Here is a 14,818-nt window from a genome sequence, read left to right as displayed (position 1 = left end):
CCAGCACTTTGGGAGGCCGAGACGGGCGGATCACGAGGTCAGGAGATCGAGACCATCCTGGCTAACACGGTGAAACCCGTCTCTACTAAAAAATACAAAAAAATTAGCCGGGCGAGATGGCGGGCGCCTGTAGTCCCAGCTACTCAGGAGGTTGAGGCAGGAGAATGGCGTAAACCCGGGAGGCGGAGCTTGCAGTGAGCCGAGATCGCGCCACTGCACTCCAGTCTGGGCGACAGAGCGAGACTCCTCCGTCTCAAAAAAAAAAAAAAAATCCATAGACTGGGCCAAGTGTAGTGGCTCACGCCTGTAATCCTAGCACTTTGGGAGCTGAGGTGGGTGGATCACCTGAGGTTAGGAGTTCGAGACCAGCCTGGCCAACATGGTGAAACCCCGTCTCTACTAAAAATACAAAAATTAGCTGGGCATGGTGGGAGATGCCTGTAATCCCAGCTACTCGGGAGGCTGAGGCAGGAGAATCACTTGAACCTGGGGGGAGGTTTCAGTGAGCTGAGATCATACAACTTTTCATCAAATTGTATACTTTAAATATGTGCAGTTTACTGCATGTCAATTATATCTTCATGAAGCTGTAAAACAGATTCCACCCAGGCTTTCCTGAAGCTCTTCTCCTCACCTTATGGACCCCTCCAGGGGCCCCAGTTGCCCCCACCTCCATCCTGACCGTGAGCTCCTTGAAGTCAGCAAGGGCCATGTCAGATTCACCTTCCTACGCCCCTAGCACAAGCCAGGTTTTCACTACATATTTAATCAATGAGGCTTAGCAAGCGGGGTGAAATTCCCTGCCTAAGAGCACACAGCTCACCTGAGATTTGAGGCCAGGTGTGTCTGGCTCACTCAGATTCCACATTGCTGCCTTAGGAGACCCTGGGCCTGAGGCAGCAAAGGGCATAGAATGGCAACATCTTTTCCAAACATTGTGCAGTCTCTATTAGCACATACCCAGTGACCAAAGACCCGCAGCCAGACAAGAAGGCATGCTAGCCTTTGAAGGATACAGACTACCAGGCCAGTCTTGCCAAAATGGAGCCTGACCATACCTCCCAGATCTGATATGCTCTGGTTCAACCTGATCAAGGTACCCTCAGTATAGTACAGACTAGTTAAAGCAATAAACTCTAGGCAAAAGGACTGCAGTCAAATCCAGGATCCATGACTTCCCATTTGTGTACAATGGAACCTCCTAAGCTTTTATTTCCTCATCTGACAAAATGAGGAATAATAACAGCATTGACTCTCAAGGGGATGTGGTGAGGACTAAATCAGTTTGACACATGTGAGAAGCTCACAGTGAGCCTTGGCAGAGGAGGCACAAGGTAAATGTTAGCTGTTATAGTGCTCAGACAGGCATCCAGCTCCCCTTTCATGATTCAGCCACAGCCTTTTTCCTGTCTAGAAATTTGTAGATGATTCTGCAGTAGGGCGGGGGTCACTAACATCCAACAAAACTTGATTTCAGTCAGGAGTTTTGAATCTCAGGTTCTTCCTATTTAGCTTTTGTTTTTTTTGGGTGGAGTTTCACTCTTGTTGCCCAGGCTGGAGTGCAGTGGTGCGATTTCGGCTCACTGCAACCTCTACCTCCTGGGTTCAAGCGATTCTCCTCCCTCAGCCTCCTGAGTAGCTGGGATTACAGGCGTGGACCACCATGCCCAGGTAATTTGTGTATTTTTAGTAGAGACAGGGTTTCACCATGTTGGCCAGGCTGGTCTGGAACTCCTGACCTCAGGTGATCCACCTGCCTTGGCCTCCCAAAGTGCTGAGATTACAGGTGTGAGCCACTGCGCTCAGTCCGTATTTACCTTTTTCTCAAAAAGTAAACTCTGAAATAATTTCAACTGTCCAGAAAAGTTGCAAGCATAGTACAGAGAATTTCTGTATACCTTCATCCAGATTCACCAGTTGCTAGCATTTTGTCACATTTGCTTTATCATATTCATTCTCTCTTGATATATGTGCATATGTATTTTTGAATATACACAGATATATATATCCTCCTGCCTCCATCTCCCAAATATCACTCTGTTTCCCAGGCTGGAGTGCAGTGGTCTGTAACCTCAACCTCCTGGGCTCAAGCAGTCCTCCCACCTGAGCCTCCCAAGTAGCTGGGACTATAGGCATGCACCACCATGCCTGGCAAATTTTTATATTTTGTATTTTTTGTAGAGACAAGGTTTCACCATGTTGCCCAAGCTGGTCTAGAACTCCTGAGCTCAAGCCATCCCCCTACATTGGCCTCCCAAAGTGCTGGGATTACAGGCATGTGCCACCACGCCTGGCCAGCTCAAAAGAATCCTTAATCAATGAGCTGGGCGTGGTGACGCACACCTATAATCCCAGCTACTTGGGAGGCTGAGGCACGAGAATCACTTGAACCTAGGAGGCAGAGGTTGCTGTGAGCCGAGATCGTGCCACTGCACTGCATCTTGGGTGACAGAGTGAGACCCTGTCTCAAAATAATAATAATAATAATAATAATCCTTAATCCAAACTGGCACATTTTGGGTGGCATATCCCGAACTCCTTCAACATAAAGCCTATATTCAAATGTCCCCTATTGCCCCAATAACCTCTTCTTTAGCCGTTTACCAGTCCAGGTTCCAGCCCAAGAGCATGCATTGCATTTACTTGTCCTGCCTCTTTGGGGTCCTCAGCCTTTGAAGTTTTTGAAAATGACAGGATGGCCGTTTTACAGATGCCCCTCCATTTGAGTAGATCCCATCTCTAGGTTGTAGCGCCCCCCCGCCCCACTCAACAGCGATTTAAAGTGTGAAGCCCCCAGCACAGTGCCTGCCAGGCCTGTGGCAGGCCGCCGGGAGATAGAAATTCCCTAAAACAGGCCGGGCGCGGTGGCTCAAGCCTGTAATCCCAGCACTTTGGGAGGCCGAGACGGGCGGATCACGAGGTCAGGAGATTGAGACCATCCTGACTAACACGGTGAAACCCCGTCTCTACTAAAAATACAAAAAAAAAAAAATTAGCCGGGCGAGGTGGCCGGCGCCTGTGGTCCCAGGCTACTCGGGAGGCTGAGGCAGGAGAATGGCGTGAACCCGGGAGGCGGAGCTTGAAGTGAGCTGAGATCCAGCCACTGCACTCCAGCCTGGGCGACAGAGCAAGACTCCGTCTCAAAAAAAAAAAAAAAAAAAGAAAAGAAATTCCCTAAAACAGTGGTGCGGGAAGTAGCAAGAGGCTAGAGGAGTGAGAGGAAGGGTGGAGGAGCTGCTGTGGCTTCCCTAGGATTCAGGCCCAAGACGAGGCCGAGGACGTGCCGGCTGAGGCACGTCCTGACTCCAGACTCCACCCGGACATTCCGGACTTTGCCCCAAGGGATTAAACCTGGAGCAGCTGGAACTCTGCGAAAACAGATCTCTAGACCGTGACTCAGCGAAAACAGACACCGGGACCGTGACTCAGCAAAAACAGATCTCGGGACGGTGACTTAGCGAAAATAGACCTCGGGACCGTGACTCAGCAGGAAAAACACAGCCACGTGGCTCGGGAAAGGATTAGTCAGCAGGGGCAGAGCGGCGCCAGGACGGGCTGCGCGTGGCTAGCTGGGGGGAAAGAGGGGGTGCGCCTGGGGCAGGGTGGTGGCATTGCGCCCCAGGCTCTGGGGACAGCGTGCCTTTCTTTAGGACCTGGCCCCTGCCTCTTTGACTCTGACCTCTAAAGGGTGGTTAATAGCCTGCAGGGCTGCTAGGAGGCTTAAGTGAGCCCAGAAGTGAGCTGAAGTGAGAACTGCCTAGTAGTCGATACTCACCTGGTCCCTTAACAAAAAGCCTTGAACGAATAACCAATGCCTCTGTCAATCACAGGCTCGGCAGCACCGTGGGAACTTTTTTTTTTTTTTTTTTTTTTTTTTTTAGGAGTCTTTGTCGCCCAGGCTGGAGTGTAGTGGCACGATTTCGGCTCACTGCAACCTCTGCCTTCCAAGTTCAAGCAATTTTCCTGCCTCAGCCTCCCTAGTAGCTGGGATTACAGCTGGGATTACACCACACCCGGCTAATTTTTGTATTTTTTTAGTAGAGACGGGGTTTCAGCACGTTGGCCAGGCTGGTCTCGAACTCCTGACCCCAGGTGATCCACCTGTCCATTATAGGAACTTTGATAGCTGCCTGGGAAGATGGTGGTCCCTATCAAGTGACTGGAGATCTCCCTCAGCTCAATTCAGCCAACACTTGATTGTCTTCCTGGGGCCTCAGTTTCCCCATGTTAAAAGTGAGGAATAAAGATAATTTCTCATTCACTTAATGATATTCCCTGAGTCTATTATCATCATCATCCTTGACTTTTTTTTTTTTTTTTTTTGAGATGGGTTCTTACTCTGTCATTCAGGCTGGAGTGCAGTGGCACGATCTCGGCTCACTGCAGCTTCCATCACGTGGGCTCAAGTGATCCTCCCACCCTAACCTCCCAAGTAGCTAGGACCACAGGCCTGTGCCACCACATCCACCTGGCTAATTTTTTTTGTGTTTCTGATGGAGACAGGGTCTCGTTATGTTGCCCAAGCTGGTCTCAAACTCCTTGGTCCTTTAAGTAATATCAAGAACTTTTTTCTTTTGGAGAAAGAAGGTGCCATTTTCCCCCATTACCCAACAGGATTTGGAGGAGGGTTGCTCAGATAAGGAGATTAGCACAGAGTAGGCAGCTCTTGAACCCAAAAGGGAAATTTATAATTTTACTTGCCGCCTCCAAAGTTACCCTTGGCTTTGTCCTGTTAATGACAATGTCTGATTTGGAAGCCAGTCAGGGCAGAGAACCCCTTCAGCTCACGGCCATTGGGGGTTGGGATTCTGTCCTGGGGGTCCTTTGGCCCTCAGGGCAGTCCCATTTCCAGTGGCTGAGCTTGGGGCAAAGGGAGGGAGCCATGTGGGACTTTTCCCCATTTATCCCATGGGGGCAGTTTTCCTGCCAGTGGCCTGGCTTCTGGCACTGATGGCAGTTACCTCGGAGGGTATTCTGAGGGCAACCTGTATGGAACTCGAGGGCTTATAAAGCAGCCAATAGTTGAGCCTCTCTCTGTTCCCTGCATTTCTCCTTCTCTTTATTCCTGTCCTTCTTATTCTGCTGTTGGTTATAAAAGACCTGAGAAGGCTAATTTGAGGATTTCCTGCATAGGGGCACTGGATTCTTTTGGACACACCTTGATCTTGGACTTCCAACCTCTAAAAGTGTGAGAAATCAATTTCCATTGTCCAAGCCCCCAGTCTGTGGTGTATTATGGTGGCCCAAGCCAATGAGCACAGGGTCCCAGACTCTTAAGACTGGGAGTGGCTTTGAATACAGAGGCTCATTCCAACTCTTCTTTCCTCTCTTCTCTCTTTCTCCCTTTTTATTTTGAAAAAAATTTCAGACATACCAATGAGCTGAAAAAAATAGCACCAAGAGGCCAGGCGCGGTGGCTCACGCCTGTAATCCCAGCACTTTGGGAGGTCGAGGCAGACGGATCATGAGGTCAGGAGATCAAGACCATCCTGGCTAACATGGTGAAACTCCGTCTCTACTAAAAATACAAAAAATTAGCCAGGCGTGGTGGTGGGCGCTTGTAGTCCCAGCTACTCGGGACTGGGACTTGGGAGATGAGCTCAGCTTGAGCCCTGAGCTTGGGAGATGAGGCTGAACCAAAGCAAACCAGGATCAAAGGGGAGAGTGGGCCTAAGTGTTTGCCTTAACTGCCAATCAGATTTTTAAAAAAGTAACCTGCTCAAAACCACACAGCTGGTAAGTTGTGAAGCCTCAGAGACGGTGCTTGTGTGTGTGTGTGTGTGTGTGTGTGTGTGTTTTAATTGTAGTAAAATATACATAACATTTAACATTTTGACCACTTTTTTTTTTTTTTTTTGAGATGGAGTTTCAGTCTTGTCACCCAGGCAATGGCATGATCTCGGCTCACTGCAACCTCCACCTCCTGGGTTCAAGTGATTCTCCTGCCTCAGCCTCCTGAGTAGCTGGGACTACAGGCGAGCACCACCATGACCAGCAAATTTTTGTATCTTTAGTAGAGACAGGGTTTTGCCATGTTGGCCAGGCTGGTCTTGAACTCCTGACCTCAGGTGATCCACGTGCCTCAGCCTCCCAAAGTGCTGGGATTACAGGAGTAAGTTATCACCCCCGGCCCATTTTGACCACTTCTAAGTGTACAGTTCAGTGGCATTAAGTACATTCCCACTGTTGTACAACCATCACCACCATCCATCTCCAGAACTTTTCCGTCATCCCAGACTAAACCTCTGTACCTATTAAACAATATGCCAACTAGATTTTATAGCTTAATTTATGGATCAGTACTGGGGGGCTGGCCAGGTGAGATGGCTCCTACTGAAGGTGGTGAGTGCCCTGTCACTGGAGGTATGCAAGCATGGGATATGGGTTGGCTGAAACAGCACCATCAGTCTGACTCTACGTGAGTCTTTATGAGGTTTTTGTTGGAGGGGGAGACAAAAAGCCTTACATATTGTTAACTAAGCTGGGAGGTTTTCCTGTGTATTTATTTATTTATTTATTTTTTTGATATGTGTGTGTCCCAGAGGTCATGATTTGACCTGCAGTTACCTGTATTAAAAACAAGCTGTCCAATAGTGAGGCTTCATCATGTATCACACAAACTCCCATCTTGTCAGGCCAGTCTGGGACCAGTGCCCAGGCATGGCGACTTCCTTCTCACTCTTGCTCCTGCCATCACCTTCCAGAAACATCTAATAGCCCCCTTCCTCCTCTGCAAGTGATGGTGGGTTGGGAAGTGCAGCGTATGGCGACGTGGTGGGCACTGTTGACTGTCTACTCAACAGCCATCTCCTTTTCCCCTCAGTAGCAGAACCCCGATTTGTTTGGGACCAGATGGAATAATAGATTTAGGGAGGGTGTGCCCAGTGCCAGAGGTGAGTCATGGTTACTCTGAGGCAGAGATTCTAAGCCATCGTGTGGTCATCCCATTCCTCTTGGCCAGCGTAATTGTTCAGGTGAATTCCATGATGGATGAATGACCAGCCAGGAAGTTAGAGTAGCTTGTCTGAGGAGGTGACGTTGTAGCTGAGCCCTGCAGGATGAATGAATTAAGGAAGGTCAGGGGGGTCTGTTTTAGAGGAAATAGCACTTACAAAGGCCCTGTGGTCAGGGCATGAAACTTCTTTTTTTTTTTGAGATGGAGTCTCACTCTGTTGCCCAGGATGGAGTGCAGTGGCGCAATCTTGGCTCACTGCAACCTCCACCTCCTAGGTTCAAGTGATTCTCCTGCCTCAGCCTCCCGAGTAACTGGGATTACAGGCATGCACCATCATGCCCTACTAATTTTTGTATTTTTAGTAGAGACAAGATTTCACCATGTTGGCCAGGCTGCTCTCGATCTCCTGACCTCATGATCACCTGCCTCGGCCTCCCGAAATGCTGGAATTACAGGCATGAGCCACTGCGCCAGCCCAGCATGAAACTTTTGAGGTGGGAAAGACAGCCTGTCTGGAATGCAGAGAACCTGAAGAATGTGGCAGGGGATAGACTCCAGGGGCCCTGGAGGCCAGACCAAGAGGCGGGTCTTTAGCCTGAGAGTAAGTGAAAGGCTTTAGGTGTGTGTGTTGGGTTTTGGGCTGAGGGTATTGTAAAACATGGTCGGATTTGCCCTTTGAAATATATTTTTGGCTGGGTGCAGTGGCTCATGCCTGTAATTCCAGCACTTTGGGAGGCTGAGGTGGGAGGATCACATGAACCTAGGAGTTGGAGACCAGCCTGGACAACATAGTGAGACCCCATCTCTAAAAAAAAAATTAAAAAAAAAAATGACGGCTGGGCGTGGTGGATCACGCCTGTAATCCCAACACTTTGGGAGGGTAAGGCAAGTGGATCACCTGAAGTCAGGAATTCGAGACCAGCCTGATCCCAATATGGTGAAACCCTGTCTCTACTAAAAATACAAAAATTAGCTGAGTGTGGTGGTGCATGCCTCTAGTCCCAGCTACTCAGGAGGCTGAGACAGGAGAATTGCTTGAACTCAGGAAGCAGAGATTGCAGTGAGCTGAGATCGTGCCACTGCACTCCAGCCTGGGTGACAGAGCAAGACTGCCTCTAAAAAAATAAAAAATAAATAAAAATAAAAATTAGCTGGGCATGATGGTATGCGCCTGTAGTCTTAGCTACTCAGGAGGCTGGGTGGGAGGATCGATCACCTGAGCAAGGGGTGGGGGAAAGAGGGGACAGGAGAAGTCGAGGTTGCAGTGAGCGCAATCGTATGCCACTGCATTCCAATCTGGGCAACAGAGCAAGACCCCATTTCTTATAAAAACAAACAATGAAATGTATTTGGCAGCATGTGAAGAAGTCACTGAGGGAAGGGCAGAGTCCTCCCCTAACTTCATGTCCAGTAAAAGCCCAAAGTCCTCCTGAAGATTCCAGCGATCCCTGGTACTTGTGTTTTCAGCACTTCCCTCACCCTGCTGTCCCAGCTTCTTCCTATTTCTGCTCTGAACTTTGCTGACTCAGACATGAAACTTGCCCCTTCCCCTGTTCCCCAAAACCCCTTTTTCATTTATTTATTTTTTTTTGAGACAGAGTCTCTTTCTGTTGCCCAGGCTGGAGTGCAGTGGCGCCATCTCTGATCACTGCAACTCCCCTCCCGGGTTTGGGCAATTCTCTTGCCTCAGCCTCCCAAATAGCTGGGATTACAGGCGCCCGCCTCCACGTCTGGCTAATTTTTTGTATTTTTAGTAGAGATGAGGTTTCACTATGTTGGCCAGGCTGGTCTTGAACTCCTGACCTCAGGTGATCCATCTGCCTTGGCTGCCCAAAGTGCTGGGATTACAGGGGTGAGTCACTGCGCCAGGCCCAAAATCCTGCTCTTGACCAGTACTTGTGAGCAGAGCATTTACTAAAGATCTCAGGGCCACAGAGAGGGGTGACATTAGACAGAACCTAGAGAACAATTTAACACAGCATCTGTTCTTCTGAATCTTTTTTGGCGACTCCTCTCCCTTCCCTCCGTCCACCCCAGTAGTTCACCTCTGATCCTCCCCCAACTCTTTGCCTGAGGCCCGGTGGTTCACCCTCGCCTGCCTTCTCTCTCTCTTCCCCTTCCCGGTTCTTGTCTCTGTGCTCTCAGGCCCTCTTCCCGATGGCCCGGTATGATTCACCTCCCTCTTACAAGCAGAGCAGTCCAGCTGTCTCCACCTCCCTCCCCAAGCCTGCAGATCCAAAGTTACTGTGCACAAACCTGGACATGACAGAGCTTCCTTTCCTCCTACCATTGTCTTCAACCATGCCCAGCCTCCACCAGAGTCCTTTGTGACATCTTGGGTGGTTTTGCTAACTTTCTTGTCACTTTTAAGTATGAAGAAGTCCAATCTTGGGCGGGCGCAGCGGCTCATGCATGTAATCCCAGCAGTTTGGGAGGCTGAGGTGCGTGGATCACTTGAGCTCAGGAGTTGGAGACCAGCCTGGCCAACATGGTGAAACCCTATCTGTGCTACAAACAAAAATTCGCCAGGCATAGTGGTGCACACCTGTAATCCCAGCTACTTGGGTGGCTGAGGCAGGAGAATCACTTGAACCCAGGAGGCAGAGGCTGCAGTGAGCCGAGATAGTGCCACTACACTCCAACCTGGGGGACAGAATGAGATGCCGTCTCAAAAAAAAAAAAAAATGTCCGGTCTTGAAGTTTAATCTCATATCGAATTTAATATTGTCTTCTCCCTCCCCTTAGCACTACAGAAGGGTATGGCCAGCTCCTTTGCTCCCCCTTCCTTGTCTCTGTCTCCTGGGTCCCTGTGTTGCAGAGTCACGGTGAGGGGATGGAAGGGCAGAGCCATGTTTACGTGGGGACGGCGCAGAACCCAGGGTGGCCATCGATGGAGGTGCTTAATGCATGCGAAGGCCAAGGCTGGCAGGAGCCATGGTGGAGCCCCGGCTGGAAGTGAGCACAGCCACCTTCAGTTCCTGCCCTTTTGGGTTGGGGTTCTGTTCCCAACAGTGGGTGGGCCTAGAGGGGCTCGGTAAACAGAGGCTGTGCTGTTAGTTCCCTGGGATGAGGCTGCCCCGGCAATTGGAGCACTTTTGGATGGAATGAGATACTGCGTTGGTGTATTAAAAGTCTGATTACCGCCGGGCGCAGTGCCTCACGCCTGTAATCCCAGGACTTTGGGAGGTCGAGGTGAGTGGATCACTTGAGGTCAGGAGCTCAAGACCAGCCTAGCCAACATGGTGAGACCCCGTCTCTACTAAAAACACAAAAATTAGCCGGGTGTGGTGGCATGTGTCTGTAATCCCAGCTACTTGGGAGGCTGAGGCAGGAGAATCACTTGAACCAGGGAGATGGAGGTTGCAGTGAGCTGAGATCATACCACTGCCTGAGGCCCGGTGGTTCACCCTCTCCTGCCTTCTCTCTCTTCCCCTTCCCGGTTCTTGTCTCTGTGCTCTCAGGCCCTCTTCCAGATGGCCCGGTATGATTCACCTCCCTCTTACAAGCAGAGCAGTCCAGTTGTCTCCACCTCCCTCCCCAAGCCTGCAGATCCAAAGTTACTGTGCACAAACCTGGACATGACAGAGCTTCCTTTTCTCCTACCATTGTCTTCAACCATGCCCAGCCTCCACCGGAGTCCTTTGTGACATCTTGGGTGGTTTTGCTAACTTTCTTGTCACTTTTAAGTATGAAGCCGGGCGAGGTGGCGGGCGCCTGTAGTCCCAACTATTTGGGAGGCTGAGGCAGGAGAATGGCGTAAACCCGGGAGGCGGAGCTTGCAGTGAGCTAAGATCCGGCCACTGCACCACTCCAGCCTGGGAGACAGAGCGAGACTCCGTCTCAAAAAAAAAGAAAAGAAAAAGAAATATATAAGTTAAAACAAAACAACCACCACCACCACCAAAAAAAAAAAAGAATCTTCATTTTACAAAGGAGGGGGTGAGATCAGAAGAGTCAACTGACTAATCCGAGGCCACACAGCTGGCAAGTGGAAACACTGAGTCCCCTTTTCTGAGGAGAAAAGGTCCCTGGGGGATCAGGGTAAAGTTCATTTTATTCTGGGCCTGGAGCTGCGCCTAGGGCTGCCTTGGGCTGGAAAAGTCACTGTGTACATTATCTGTGTGAGTGGCCCTGAGTCCTGCAGGCCGCTTAGGCTGCAGAGGCCGCTGGACCCCTGCAGGGAGAGGGCTGGCTGCTGAGGTTGGGCCCTCCCTCAGGATCCCTTCTCAGGCCCAGACTGGTGCAGAGACTTGCCCAAGGCCACACAGCAAATTTGTATCAGAACTGAGACTAGAAACCCGGTCCTCCACAGCATCTGCCCCGCAGGAGGGGGGCGAATGGAGGACACGGGCAAATCTGTCTTCAGAAGCCCCTCCCCAGCACCCTGCACCCTGCTGTGGGCTTCCACAGAACAGTCAGCCTCAGAGACCAACTAGGCCGGTGGGTTCTAAAACCTTCTGTCCCCAAGGAATTCTTCTATCATGGCCTCCCCAAGACTCTGGATTTAGAAGAGTTTTGTTTGTTTTAGTTTTTGGCCACAAAACATTCTGGAATGCATTAAGTTGTTAATATTTTTCCCTTTTGGGCATCAGTAATCAGACTTTTTTTTTTCTTTTTTTTTTTTTTGAGACGGAGTCCCACTGTGTCCCCAAGGCTCCCAGGCTGGAGTGGTGCAGTGGCCGGATCTCAGCTCACTGCAAGCTCCGCCTCCCGGGTTTACGCCATTCTCCTGCCTCAGCCTCCCGAATAGTTGGGACTACAGGCGCCCGCCACCTCGCCCGGCTAGTTTTTTGTATTTTTTAGTAGAGATGGGGTTTCACCGTGTTAGCCAGGATGGTCTCGATCTCCTGACCTCGTGATCCGCCCGTCTCAGCCTCCCAAAGTGCTGGGATTACAGGCTTGAGCCACCGCGCCCGGCCCAACTTATATATTTCTTGAGATGGAGTCTCGCTCTTGTTGCCCAGGCTGGAGTACAGTGGTGTGATTTTGGCTCACTGCAGCTTCTGCCTCCCGGGTTCAAGCGATTCTCCTGCCTCAGCCTCCCCGGTGGCTGGGATTTACAGGTGCCCCCAACCACGCCTGGCTAATTTTTGTATTTTTAGTAGAGACGGGATTTTGCCATGTTAGCCAGGCTGGTCTCAAACTCCTGACCTCAGGTGATCCACCCACCTCTGCCTCCCAAAGTGCTGTGATTACAGGCGTGAGCCACCGCGCCCGGCCGAAGATTCAGTTTTGACAGGGCTTCCAAGGTCTCCAGTGAGGGCAGGGTCCTGTGGGGAGCATGGGCAGCACCCCCACTCCTCAGTTCAGCCACTTCCCCTTTCCCAGGGGTACCCTGGGGCAGGTGCAAGGATGTCCCTGGCTTGGGTTTCGGTTCCCTCCTGCCCCTAGGCAGCCAGCTCCCATTCAGGCACTCAGCAGGGTGTGTGGGTGGCCGCCTCCCGTGCTGTCCCATTGGTCCCACTGAACCTTGGGCAGGTGTTTCCCTACCCCGTTGGTCCTGGAGGGGGAGATGAACCCAGGGGCCCTACTTCCCCCTCTTGTAGATATTTGAGTTTCTGTCTTCCTATTTCTTACCTTTTTGGAAGGAGGATTATGGAATTTGGGGCTTGTTAGGGCAGAAAAGCAGAGTGCAAAGGGGCGATAGGCTCTCTTAATTCAAGCCTATTAACAGATGGGGAGACTGAGACCCAGAGAGACGAAAAGGCTTGCTCCAAATCAAACAGGAAGTCAGTGGCTGTGCACGGCTGGAAGCCAGGTTGGCTGACTCCTGGGCAGTGTTTGCACCTGACACAGGGGACCCAGGAGACCCCACCCTCTGTCCTGCACTGACTTCCCTGTGCTCGTGGGTGGGTGTGGGCTGCTCCCTCCCCGGGCGGGGTGGGCTGGCACACGGAGCCTCCTGGGCCCCTGCATCAGGTAGGGAGGCAGCACACTGGCCAGGGCATGTCCCCCCCCCCCCCCCCGGCCCCCCTTCCCCGTCTGTATATTTCTTACTGGCCTCAAGAGGTCCAAGTGCCCTGCCAAGCTGACTCTGACCCACTGGGGATTTGGGGGCCCTGGTCAGCTTGGGTTCCTTCCCTCTGCTGGCCAGCCTGGTCCACAGTGCACAGAGGGTGCAGGGCCAGCCTGCAGCAGGGGAAGGAAGACATCAGAGGAGTCCTGAGTCAGAGGCAAGGGGTGAGGATGCAGCCTGGCGATGCTGCTTCCTCCAGTCTCGCCCTGTACCAGAGTTGGTGGAAGTGAAACCTGCCAGCTCAACCACTTGGGTCTGCTCTAAAACAACGAGCGGCCGTGGGGACCAGGGGAGCAGCTCCTAGCCCGGCTCCCAGCGCCTGTGTCTCCCTCCACTCTGCCAGCACCCCTGCTCGCTCCTAGTCCCATGGCTAATCCTTGGATCTAAGGCTAGGGTGCACTAGGATGAATCTAGCCACTCTCAAACTCCCACTAGGGCAGGGGGCAGGGAGCGGAGGTGGGTGTTTCATGTGGCAGCCCCTCTGAAGACACTGTGACCACCTGTCAGAGAGCAGTGTGCCTGGGAGAATGGACCCAGGGCCTGGAGGGCAACAGAGGGCAATACAGGGCTCCTTTGTCCCTTTGAATTCATATGTTGAATCTCTAACCCCTAGTATATCAGACTGCAATTGTATTTGGTTGTATTTGGAGGTAGGGGCTTTAAAGAGGTGATTAAGGTGCCGGGCGCGGTGGCTCACGCCTGTAATCCCAACACTTTGGGAGGCTGAGGTGGCTGGATCACCTGAGGTCGGGAGTTTGAGACCAGCCTGACCAACATGGAGAAAACCCGTCTGTACTAAAAATACAAAATTAGCTGAGTGTGGTGGTGCGTGCCTGTAATCTCAGCTATTCGGGAGGCTGAGGCAGGAGAATCGCTTGAACTGGGAGGTGGAGGTTGCAGTGAGCTGAGATCGCGCCACTGCACTCCAGCCGGGGCAACAAGAGCGAAACTCCGTCTCAAAAAAACAAAACAAACAAACGAAAAACCAAAAAGAGGTGATTAAGGTACAATAGATCATTAAGTGGACTCTAATCCTTGATGAATGGTGTCCGTACAAAAATGGGACTTTTGAACATAGAGAGATGCAGAAAGGAGATGATGTGAGGCCCCAGGGAGAAGATGGCCATCTACAGCCAAGGAGGGGCCCGAAGGAACCAACTGAGCAGATGGACTCCGTGTCCTTGGTGTTGAACTTCAGCCTCTAGAACTGTGAGAAAGAGGGTTTCTGTGTCTAGGGGCTTGTCTGTGGGACAGGGTGGTGGCAGTCCACCTGGAGAGGGTGGGAGGCACTGGACACGACGGGGCAGTGGTGGCAACAGAGATAGGCTACTGCGGGGATGGAGGGAGAGAAGGAACGAAGGACGGCGGGAAGCAGGTTTCTCGCTGCTGGAGGAGGGAGTTACACACAGGCGAAGGGCGGAAAAGAAGGCATCTGTGGTGGAGCTGGAGTTACTGGGCGAGCTCATGGTTTGTCTACACGTGCAGACAGAAACGGCAATGCACACGGATGTGTGTCGGCGAGAAGGCGCGGGAGCAGGGGCCCCAGGGACGGCACACCCGGGGCTCTGTTAAGAGACGGAGGGGAGGGGACCGGGTTCGCTTTTGCCCACCCAAAGCTCCCGTGGCTGAGCTCCAAATCCTCCCACAACCCTGTGAGTCGGGAGCTCTAAGAAGATCTGAGACTTCCAGAGATGAAATCCCTTGGGCAGTCCCACAGCAGAGCCCAGCCGGTGAAGCCAGATCCTTGGACTCCAGCTCCCAGCCCCATCACCATTGTTACTCAGCCTCACCTGTCAGAGGGTGTGTGTGTGTGTGTGTGTGTGTGTGTGTGTGTGTGTGTGTGTGTG

The sequence above is a fragment of the Piliocolobus tephrosceles genome, chromosome 19, assembly GCF_002776525.5.
Source record: "Piliocolobus tephrosceles isolate RC106 chromosome 19, ASM277652v3, whole genome shotgun sequence".
In the NCBI taxonomy this organism is placed as follows: Eukaryota; Metazoa; Chordata; class Mammalia; order Primates; family Cercopithecidae; genus Piliocolobus; species Piliocolobus tephrosceles.
This window is presented reverse-complemented; position numbering follows the sequence as displayed.